The 12,437-nt window shown below is 37.8% G+C and overlaps 1 pseudogene; it reads right to left on the reverse strand.

The window, feature by feature from the left end:
- LOC123033432 overlaps window positions 1-2,342 on the reverse strand; it is a 3,087-nt pseudogene extending 745 nt beyond the window's left edge.
- Between the last annotated feature and the right edge of the window lie 10,095 nt (window positions 2,343-12,437).

Raw genomic sequence — 12,437 nt, forward strand, 5'->3', positions numbered from 1 at the left:
TCACTGTTATCAAGTATAGTACCAGAAACACAAAGAAATGCAAGATCCGTAGTTCCTGGTTCTCTGAGAATTCCAGCAGGAAGAATGTGGTCATGGAAGACAGGTTGCTCATGTTATCTTCTGTGCTTCCTATAGAAGGAAGGAGGGGAGAAATTATTTTAATAATTTGAAAAGTGCATCATACTTATCTAAATGCTGAAGCCTGAGCCAAGTGGATTCCCTTTCCATTGATCATGCTGCTCTAAGCTGGCTTCTCTCGGAAGTGATCTGAACTGAAGCTGGATCTTGCAAGAGGGTTTGTATCAATTTTGGGGAAGAGTGCTCTCTCCACCCTGCGGTTTGGTCTTTTCCGTTCTTGCCACTAGTGTTTTACCAGTCTCACAAAGTGAACCAAGCCAAGAGGGAGTCCATGAATGCTTGCGTAAAGAAGGTTGCACAATCATCAATCTTTCTGTGCATCAAGTGTGACACCACAAAGACTTGCTCACATGGCATAGAAGGGGCATGCAGCCTTGACTCCTTGTGCAGCATGGCATGATCCACTTGACCGCTGTGTGTACTCCCCAGGATATCAGACCAAGAGCAATAAGAAGTAGTAGCTGCATATGAGGATTGTGGAAACCATGATGCTGGGTTTGGATGACAAGAGAAAACATGGTGGAGCATGAAAACCATAGAACAGACCGATGTTTCTTGTTGCAGTTTCTAAAGACCAAATAAATCATGCTGAAATACCTTGACAGGATTCACCAGACTGTCCTGCACAAGAAACCACAATGGCTAGTTGTATGAATCTTCTCATTATTTTCAGTCTCTTTTGTGTAAACATCTCCCCTCAAGGCTATGTAATAGAACACCAATACCAGGGCAACTGGAAGCGTTCATGAGGCTGGTAAAGATAGAGGCCTGTGGCACTGTCAAAATGATGAGGCGTTCACAATCATTATAACATTTGGGTAGGGCCACCCGAGATGGCATCTTTTTTGTGGCTGCTTCTGGGTGCAAAGCAGTTTTTATCTCTTCCTGTTTTGATGGCATAGGTTCTCTAGAACTAGCAAATGCTCTTGAGTAACAACAGCAATAAAGTAAGCTTAGTATTTCTACAGAATATGATTCTGGGCAGTGGCTTTATGACCCTTGTTCACTGCTGATGCTAAAAGTAAGGAGGTGCTGGAGAATGAAGACCTGAAATCTGCACTACTCTTTCGATGTCCAGAGGGCACCCAAAAATTAAGTTTGGGTTTTCAGGATCATCAAATATCTTCCAGGGAAGGAGAGTGGATGAGTTATACCACCCCATCACTCCATTTCCATTTGGAAGGCAAGCATTTTCTTGGATCCTCACAGACCAGATGAAGATCTTAGTAACATGACCCTTCTGGACAAAACCTCCTGTCTTATCACGCTTGATTTCCTTCCATTCCATTCTCACCCAGAAGTTATGTTTTGGTGGTCCATGATAGTGGCACTTTGACACTTAATCACCTGCCTGCAAGACTTCATTGTAACAACAACAATCCCTTTGCAAACATGCTATATAATGGATTTCATTCCCAAATGTACTTATTTTTCATATATTTAGAAATATATTGAGTGCGTTACTTAGCTGTTTACCTTTGTTACACAGGGAGAAGAGCAATCATGATGGAATTATTTTCAATAATGCTTTGTACTCAGCTCAGCTCAGCTCAGCTCTTGGGAATAAGATCCCAAGAAGCCAGAGCAAGCTAAATGACTTTCCTTTCAATATATTCTCCCATTATTTGTTCTTGCAAAATTCAGTTCTTATTAATTCCACACATGAATTGCACTGAATAGCAGTGTATCCGCTGCAGCAATTGTATTCTATTGGCAGATCCAAACAGCCTTACATGAAAATGCTTGGGTGAGTAGTAGCATTGCAAAGTGTAAATGAATTTCCAAAGGTATTTTCTTTTTCTTTTTCTAAATTTTATTATTTTCTCTACAATCTAACATTAAAAACAACAATTATTTAAGACTTTGGACATACTGGGTTGACGTCTTACTCTTTTTAACAAACAGTAACCATATTCAGCTCTCTGCATCGTCCCGTTTCTCTAACCAATAATAAAAAGAGTTCCAAGTTTGATAGAAATATGTATCTTCCTTCTCCTTCAGAGACAAGGTCAATCTGTCCATTTCCACGTAATCCAAAACCTTTTTAAAGATCAACTCTTCGATAGGTGGCTCTTCATTCCTCCAGTGTTGGGCAAGAATTTCCAAAGGTATTTACAAATGTTCTCAAATATACTGGAAACCTTATTTTGTTGAAGAAACTTCACTATTCTCTTTGACTTAAATATTCAGTACCTACCCGTCATTGTTTTTATTTAAAATCTCCAAAAAATCAATATTCTTTTTGATCAAAATGTTGAACAATAGCCTAATATTGTACAATTTGTTAATGTATTGTGACTGCTTGTGTTATGTGATATCAAGTAGTTTCCAACTGATGGCAACCCAATGAATGAAAGCCCTCAAAAATGTCCTGCCCATGACAGCCCTTGCAAACTCCATCAATCCATCTCATTTTCGGACTGCTTGGATAACACTCAATATGAGAAGATCTCTATATTGTGAGCTATCATAAGATAGCTGAGGGTACGATTCTGTGAGGATGTCCACCACACTCTGACAGAAGACTGTGGGCAACTTACCTGAAGTGGGAGGTACTCAGAAACATCGTTCTTATAGGGATTTCATTCCATCTATTGGAAAGCTATTTACTTAGCAGGTTTACTTAGAAATCTAATACGTTAACTGGGGTTTATTCCAAAGTAACTACAAAATTTGGTTCTAAATAATATAGCTCTATCATGGAAATAGGGAATAATCCTATGGGGATGCCCATAACTCTCTAAAATTGGAGGATAAGGGGCTGTCTGCAAGGAGTATAGAGGTGAAAAACCTTGGAATCCAAAAAATTGTGTGACTATCTTGTTGTTGTTGTTAGTCACGAAGTCATGTCCGACCCATCATGACCCCATGGACAACATTCCTCCAGGCCTTCCTGTGCTCCAACATCCCCCAGAGTCCACTCAAGCTCATAGGAACTGCTTCAGTGACTCCATCTAGCCACCTCATTCTCTGCCGTCCCCTTCTTCTTTGGCCATCTATTCTTCCCAGCATTAGACTCTTCTCCAGGGAGGCCTTCCTTCTCATTAGGTGGCCAAAGTATTTGAGCTTCATCTTCAGGATCTGACATTCTCAAGAGCAGTCAGGGTTGATCTCCTCTAGGACTGACCAGTGGATCACCTTGTGGTCCAAGGGACTCGCAGGAGTCTCCTGCAGGACCACAATTCAAAGGCCTCAATTCTTTGGCGCTCAGCCTTCCTTATGGTCCCTTCCTTATGCATTGCAACTGGGAAAACCATAGCATTGACTATACGCACTTTTGTTAGCAGGGTGATGTCTCTGCTTTTTAGTATGCTATCTAGATTTGCCATAGCTTTCCTCCCCAGGAGCAAGTGTCTTTTAATTTCTTGGCTGCAATCCCCATCTGCAGTGATCTTGGAGCCCAGGAAAATAAAATCTGTCACTTCCTCCATTTCTTCCCCATCTATTTGCCAGGAAGTGAGAGGACCAGATGCCATGTTCTTAGTGACTATCTAGGTGCTATTAACTACCCGTAGGATTGCTTTGTTTGTTATTTACATTAGAAAGTACACAGAATTCTACCTAATAGCCTATGTATCAACAATAGATACTCAACAGTGCTGTTAGAAGTTACAGAAAGGTTGAATAAATTAATGCATCTCCAAGAGGCATCTAAAACAATTCACAGCTTTAGAATCTCAAATTAGGCATGGGCTTGGTTGCCATTATATTGAAGGACTACTTTGCAAACCTTTACATAACAACAGATAAGAAGGCCCCCATAAAACATCTCAAAGGTTGATACATATAGAGGAAGTACATAGAAGCATTCTGGTTTCAAGTTTTTATATTTTCTATTTCTTTTTATCTTTATTTATTTTTTACCACCCAATAGCCAAAGCTCTCTGGATGGTTGACAAGAATTAATCCAAATACAGAAAGATATGATTCAACTGCAAATACAACAAAACACAGTATAAAATTCTAGTATGCATATTAAAACAGCTACAAACTCCAATGTGCAAAAATATAAAACAGCTTCACATCTAAAACATTTTTGATACAACTTTTCCAATAAATATGTTAGAAAGAATATAGCAACATTCTGCAAAACTGCAGAAGAACTGACCCTGCAGATTCACACAGATGGCACAGGGGACCAGGCTGATCCTCCATGCAATGCATGAAATGGAAGAAAATGGAGGCCATTTTCCTTTTAAGACTTTGATAAGTATGTTTAAGCAGGGGCCGGAGGGAGGGGAGGGTTAACTTCATGAAAAGCATGTCATCCCCTTCCTATCCATAAGGAACCTGATTCAAATAAAAGAGGGATAAATAAAAACCAAGAAGAAAACTGGATGCTGTGGAATGAGATTACAACCTGGAGTTTGACTGGAACACTCTTTATCCTTTAGTCTTAAAGGAGTTCTTTTTGTATTTCAGCTGCTTTGTTCCTCTTAACATGTTAGGTTGATTCCATTGAGGAGGTTATGGTAGCAAATCTATCCAGGAAATTATTGAAGTATGTGGGGATGTGTGTGTGGGGGGGGTGCCTTTTAGGTGGTTGGTTGGTGAAAGTTGTTCTGATCCATTCCTGGGGTTTTGTGACCCTTTGTGGTATAGCATTCTGCCAAATGCAGCAGCTCAACCATTTTTGACCATGATAGGAAAGATTTTAAGGGGCTGTTTAAAGAGATGCAGAGAACAGGGAAAGAAGGACTTCTGGTAATGGCGTCAAGACAAGACAGATGTGGTTAACGAAGCTCCGTTATCACGCTGGTAAATGTCCGGCTGTGGGCCGTGAGCCCAATCTAAGCCCTGTCGGGGCTGAAGATAAAGTGCTTGGGAAATCTCCTAGACGGTGTGGGACAGCAATCCCATATCTGCTGGGAGAAAATCAGGCATCTTTCAGCCGGACAACACAGGAAGGAGATCAGCCTTCCACGAGTCTCTGACATGCCGATTGTTTAGATTAGGAATTTAGCTATAATCGTCAGATTTACTGGGACATATTTATCTCTTGTTCCTTTTTACATTACCCGTGGGAAAGCGGCTAACTCATATAAGGAAACAAAAAGGAAAAGCCCTTTGGATGGAGGGGAGTTTTTTCCCCCGCATGGAACTGCAAGTGGCAACTGAGATGGAGCTGTTTGTAAGTAAATAAAAAGTTTTTTTTTTAATCTCTCCAAGGGCGAATAATTAAAGATAAATAATTTACTGTGAAATTGAATTATACATTGAATGATAGAAAGATCTTTCTCTATACTGGATTGCTGCCAAGAATATTTGGATATCTGCCAAGAAATTTTCATACTGTGTGGTGTTTTTCTCTCTCTTGTGATTACTTTTGGGTGAGCATTGCTTTCCCTTCTTAGAAGAATATTTGTGGAAAAGCTGTATTTGTTGCTAATCGGCACAAGAACAAAGAAAGGAAATTCCCTTTGAGGGAGGGAGGAAGCATTCCCCCCCCCCCGCGGCAATCTAATGTTATGGGGGGAGGACTTAAGGCTTGTGTAAAAGCTGAAATTGTGTTCTTATAACCTCCTCAAGGGTGAAAAACTAAAGCAACAAGTATGGTGGAATTAAGGTATACTAGAATATAATTTGTTGAAAGTGGCTTTTTTTTTCTTGGCCATTTACTCCTTTTCTGGGACCTCTGCCAAAAAGAAAAAAGAAAAAAATTGGATGACTGCCAAAATAAATTCCAGACTGGATAATCAGAGAGGACTCTGGGAAAAAAAAGAAAAGAATTTTTTTAAATTTGTTTTCAACAATTTTTTCCTGCCACCCAGTGGTCACTGGAATTACTGCAAGCTCTCTTTTTTTTCCCCTTTTCCCTTTAGTTCTTTTTTCTCAATCTCATTTCTCTTCTCTATTTTTTCCTCTTTTTTTTTTTTTTGGTGAACAACATTCATTATGAGCAAAATACAGACCTCCTCCTCAGCTCCCTCTTCAGCTGCTCAGAGCCCAATTCACCATCCTAAGATAGAAGATATGGCAAGAAGCTTAAGAGAACTGCAAACAACAACTTTGGCGATACAGACGGTCTTAACAGCTTTGCAAGCATCTCAAGAAGCGATGGTAACATGGTTAGAAAGTATGTCAAGTGAACAGAAAGAGTGGTGGGATAAATTGGATAACTCTATTAAGGAGATAACAACTCAGCTATCTGATGTTCGACTCAAAGCTGAACAGAATATGCAAAAAATACAGCAAACACAGGGAAAGCTAGAGACGATAGATAAAGAAACACAGTTAATCAAACAAACAAGTAAGTCAATATGGGATGCCGTGACCATACTAGAGATGGAAAAGGCATCTTATTATTTAAGATTCCAGAATATTTCAGAGGAGAAGGGTGAGAACTTGCGCGAATTGGTGACTAACATGTTGGCAGACCTCTTAGAAGTAGATAATGAAGCCATGAATTTGGGGATTGACCTGATATATAGGGTCAACTCAAGCTACACTAGAAGAAATAAGCTCCCGAGAGAAGTCCATGTCAAATTTTCTCTAAGGTCTATAAGAGACAATGTTTTGAGGGCTACACGTGAGAAACCGTTAAAGAGAGATGATCACCAAGAAGTGAAGGTTCTGAAACAAATACCATGGAGGGTTAGAGATGGGCGAAAGAAATACTTATTTCTTACTACGAAATTGATTAAGAAAGAGATTATTTTCAAGTGGTTAACACCAGAAAGAATATTTTTCACTTGGAACTCTGTAAGATATAGATTAGACTCAACTGTTAAAGCACAGGAGTTCTATGAAAAATTTAGAGCTATGCTTGAAGAGGAAGAACCCAGCACTTCAAAAGAAGAAGAAAAAAGTACTGAAGCAATGGAACTAACAGAGTGCCATTCTGAGGAAGGAGAAATAACGAATGACGACACACAAGAAGTACAAATTTTGGACTCAAAGGAGAAGAGAAAGCGTAGAGCTGTAAAGGTGAAAAATAAGTAGACATGTATATGTATATATATACATATATATTTATATAATTTTTCTTAAATATGGCTGCAAAAAGAGAAGGGAGAATTTAGTTCCTCTCTTTAAATGTTAATGGACTGAATGGACCTTCTAAGAGAAGAAGGGTTTTTGCTCAACTTCAAAAATGAAAATTAGATATAATTTGCTTACAAGAAACACATATTAAGAAGCAAAGCGTTAAACTTTTGGAATGCCTAAAACTAGGAATAAACTAGGAAAATTGTTTGTATCTTCTACTTCTCAAAAGAAAAGAGATCTAGCACTCTATGTTAAGGAAAAATTGGACCCTAAATTTATTCTCGCTGATGAGGAGGGTAGGATCCTGATGGTTGAAATTACAATTAAATGAAAAAAAAAAGTCCTCTTAGTGGCAATATATGCGCCAAACGATCATCAGGAAACTTTTTATCAAAAATTACACATGTTACTTCTACAAGTGGATTTCCAGACTATGTGTGTAATGGGAGATTTCAACGTGATTGTGGATAAGGAAATGGATCATAAGAATGTTAGTAAAGGAAAAAAGGGTAGGAGGATACTCCCAAAGTCCTGTTCTAACATGATGGAAGAATTCAGACTGACAGACGCTTGGAGGCACAAAAACCCATCTTCTGCCAAATACTTTTTTTATTCAAATAGACATAGGTTGTGGTCTAGAATTGATATGGTTTGGATAACTCCAGACTTAGTACCAGATCTGATAGAAGCTGAAACAGAGGGAAATGTCTGGGCAGATCATAACCCAGTATTTTTATCACCAAAAGGAACTGTAAGGATGCCCAGATGGAGCCTAGATAAAACATTGTTAAAAGATAAATTTACAGAAAAGATAAATAAAGAAATGCAAGTATTTTTTCAAATAAATAAACCAGAAGAAACTTCTTTACAGAATGTCTGGGATACAGCTGAAGCCTATGTCAGGGGACTGATAATAACATATTCAGCACAAATAAGTAAAAAGAAAAAACAAGAGCGAGCAATGATAGTAGAGGAGTTGATGAAATTGGAACAAGTATTGCAGGAGGACCCATCAAAATGAAGTCTTAAGTCTCAATTGGATATTTTAAAGCATAAGTTAAACCTTTTGGATAAAAATGAGCTTACTAAACAAATGAAGTTGACCAAGCAGAGCTTCTTCGAAAATGCTAATAAACTAGGGAGATGGTTTAGTTAAGTTAAGAAAGAGAAAGAGAAGAGATTGATTGTGAAACTGAAAGATGGAGAAGGACAATTACATGTACAGAGTGCACAAATCAAGAAAATAGTGGAAGACTTTTTTAAAAAGTTGTATCAGGAGGAGGAGATTTCAATTGAGAAAGTTAAAGAATATATTTGAAAGGAAGAGTTACTGAAACTACCAGAGAAATACCAAAAGCTATTAAATCAAGAAGTCACAATTACGGAAGTAATAGAAGCAATTAAGCGACAGAAGAATGACAAAACCCCTGGCCCGGATGGTCTGCCAGCCGAGTTTTACAAATCTTTTGAAGCAATTTTTGCTACACTCTTAAAAGATATATGTGATGAAGCACTGTTAAATGCTAAAATACCAACTTCTTGGACAGAGGCAAATATCACATTAATACTGAAAGAAGATATGGATGTAGCACAGATTCAAAACTACTGACCTATATCAATATTAAATGTGGATTACAAAATTTTTGCTTCCATACTTGCAGAAAGATTGAAAAAGTTATTAATAGACCTTATCCATCCAGACCAAAATGGCTTTTTGCCAAAAAGACAAATGAAGAATAACTTGAAACTATCTTGGATATCTTAGAATATTAAGAGATACATACCGAAAAAGCAATGGCTTTACTGTTTATGGATGCCCAAAAAGCCTTTGATAATGTTAATTGGCAATTTATGAAGCAACAGATGATTCAAATGGAGTTTGGTGAAAAATTTACGAATGCGATATCAAGTATTTCTCAAAAACAGTCGGCCAGGATCTTAATTAAAGAAGAACTTTCAAACCCTATAGAGATTCAAAAGGGCACAAGACAAGGTTGTCCGTTGTCACCCCTCCTGTTTATTTTGATTTTAGAGGTACTGAATAGAAGTGTTAGGGATGACGAGGACATCAAAGGTACTAGAATTAGGGACGAAAGTTATAAATTGCAAGCATTCACAGATGATTTGGTCTTTATAATGGAAGAACCTTTTGTAACAATGCCTAAACTTTTGCAATGGATTGAAGAATATGGTGAAGTTACGGGAATGAAAATAAATAGAAAAAAATGATACTGTTAGTTAAAAACCTTACATGAGAGCAAAACGAAAGGCTCCAGGAACAAGTAGATTTGCAGATTGCTAAAAAGGTTAAATACTTGGGAATCTATCTTACAGCTAAATGTACCACTTTGAAAATAGATAATTATGATAAATTATTGAAGGATATTAAAGGTAATTTGGAAAAATGGGCCAATTTACAATTATCTTTGATGGGAAGAATAGCACTTGTTAAAATGAATATATTTCCTAAACTTCTGTTTCTGTTTCAAATGATTCCCATAAAAATTGATAAAAAATTTTTGATGACCTGAATTTTCAAATCTCGAGATTTATCTGGAGGAAAAAGAAACCAAGGATTAAATTAAAAATGCTTCAGAAAGCTAAAAGGAATGGAGGTTTTGGTCTTCCCGATTGGATGTTGTATTATCAAGCATCTATGTTAACGTGGCTAAAAGAATGGATAACTTTGCAAAATAAGAGAATTTTGTATCTTGAAGGTCATGACTTGCAGATGGGTTGGCATGTTTATATGTGGTACAAGAAAGCTAAGTCACATGGGTCTTTTCTGAGTCACTTTATTAGAAGATCTTTAATGTCAGCATGGGAAAAACTAAAGCTAAAACTGTATAATAAATTACCAAGATGGCTTTCACCTATGGAAGCTTTCATATATCCAAATGTATTGAACTTTGAAAAGCTCACAAGATATGACGATATCTTGGATAAGGATGGTGGCCTGAAACTGGAGCAAGAAATACAAGAACAGGGACATAATATTTCCTGGTGGTATAAGGTGCAGATGCAATTGAGATATGCTAAAGATTGTAAAACATGGGGGTTCTACAAAGACCTAACAAAGTTTGATCAAGTGATGCTTAAAACAGATGAGAAAATTATTAAAAGACTATATGATTTTTTACTTGACAGGAAAATGGCAGGGGAACAGGTTAAGGAAACTATGATAACATGGGCACAGAACTTTGGATTTAATGTTAAACTATAAAAGTGGCAAAATTGTGGGAAAGAAATATTAAGGTAACATTAGCAACTTTATATAAAGAAAATTTATATAAAATGTTCTATAGATGGTATTTGTCACCAAATCGATAAGCTAAGATGTTTCCAAATATGTCAAATAGAAACTGGGTACTTTCTATCATATGTGGTGGACTTGTGATAAGGCGAAAAAATATTGGATTATAATACATAGATGGATGGAGAAAATATTACAAAAACCCTTTGCTTTTAAACCTGATGTTTTCTTGTTAGGCATCATACCCAAAGACATTAACAGACAGGAAATGTATCTGATGCTGCACCTAATCACAGCGGCGAGGATTGCATTTGCTCAATATTGGAAAAGTGAGGAGCTGCCACCGATGGATTGAGTGTAAGAAAGATCTTGGACTGCGCAGAAATGGATAGATTGACTTTATCATTGAAGGAGAAAGAGGATACTGACTTCTATCAAACTTGGGATTCTTTCTATAATTGGCTGGAAAAACGGGACTTGGTGTAAACTTAGAGATGTTTTTAAATTATTATAAATTAATTTGAATTTGACTTTGGAATGTTAAAAAATATGTAGTAGGAGGCTGACCCAGTAAATCCAATGTATGTGATGTTTGATGTTTTTAGTGTTAGTTTAAAATTTTAATAAAAAAAATTATATTAAAAAAAGAAAAGAAAAGGGAAAGAAGGAGAAAGAGAAAGAGATACTTAAAGTAAGGTTCTGAAGAGGAAACTGAAAAGAGGCAGAGAAAGATGCAAGAAAAGAACTCCTGGGAAACAGCAAACAAACAAAGGAAGGAAATCAGAAATAGTAGCAGCAATATATTTTTCCTTCCGGTTAACTATGATCCCACCAGTTCTCAGTAACTGAAGTTCTTGCATAGATAACTGGAGAACTGGACCACAGAACTTGAGACAAATCTTTTCTTCATTAAAGAAATTAACTACCTTTGTGGACTATATCACTGGATTCCCTTCCTTCCATTTCATTGGCAAGGTTCACACAATCTGACAGCCCACCACTGCTTAATTTAGCCACAAAGAATGCTACATGGTGCCAGGTTCCTGTGGGTGTTTAGCTTATTATGTGTCCTGCAGAGGGCTTTTTTGTCATAGAATGCACTGAAACGGCATTCTGGCACCTTTTTTTGATGGATTTTTCCATGTGATTGTGACTCACCCTGTTGGGCGTAGCAGGTCAGCAGCAAAAAGCATTAAAATAGTGCCTGTGGGCTGCGTGTGTGTCCATGCTGCTTGTGAGGGTGCTGCTTGGCTCGGGACGCTGCTCAGCTTGGGATCGGTCATGTGATTGCATGCTGAGTGCTTACTGCCAGCGGCGACCATTATGTTTATGTGTGTGTAGAGTGACTGGCTACATGCAAAAGGTAAATAAGTTCTTTATTTCAAAAAAAGTTGGTGAATTGAAAATCTTTTTTAGTGTAAAAGTGTGACCCCAAGAGGTGAGTTCCAGCACCTTTTTTTATATATATACAAAAAAAGCACTGGTCCTGCAATTGAAGGCAGCAGGAGTAGTTGAGGGTTAGACAGCTCTCAAATCACCCTTTAAGAAGCCATTGGTTTGAAAAAGTCAATGGTCTACAGCTGCTGTCTTGGTTTGTATGTTTCCTGTGGAGGCTGTTGTATATTAAGCCACAGTGATCTGTAATGGTGAGTGACCCAGACATTGATTCCTACATTAAATCAAGCATTAATCTGAATGATTTCTTTCCTGCCCTAGGTTGAATTAGAAATATAGAAAGAAACATAGAAACAGAGTGAGTCAGAAGGGGTCTCCTGGGCCATTGAGTCTTACCCCTGTCTCCAGCTAGCTCCACTCATGGCATGCGTACCATTAACTCCAGTTCTTGTTCTATAAGCTGTTAACTCCCCACTCCACCCCCAGAATCCCTTTTCCAGGACCAGGAGGATCCTAGTCAGCTGGCAGCACCACATGCTACATCAGGATGAGTACTTTATTCCTTTGCCCATCCCACAATCTTGCTAGTATGAAAATAAGGGTTTGCTTATATACCCATAATAGTAGTTTCTTCTATTTCTTCTAACAGGCAAACGAGGAAGGC

The sequence above is a fragment of the Varanus komodoensis genome, unplaced genomic scaffold (assembly GCF_004798865.1).
Source record: "Varanus komodoensis strain SLA01 unplaced genomic scaffold, ASM479886v1 scaffold62, whole genome shotgun sequence".
Taxonomy (NCBI): Eukaryota; Metazoa; Chordata; class Lepidosauria; order Squamata; family Varanidae; genus Varanus; species Varanus komodoensis.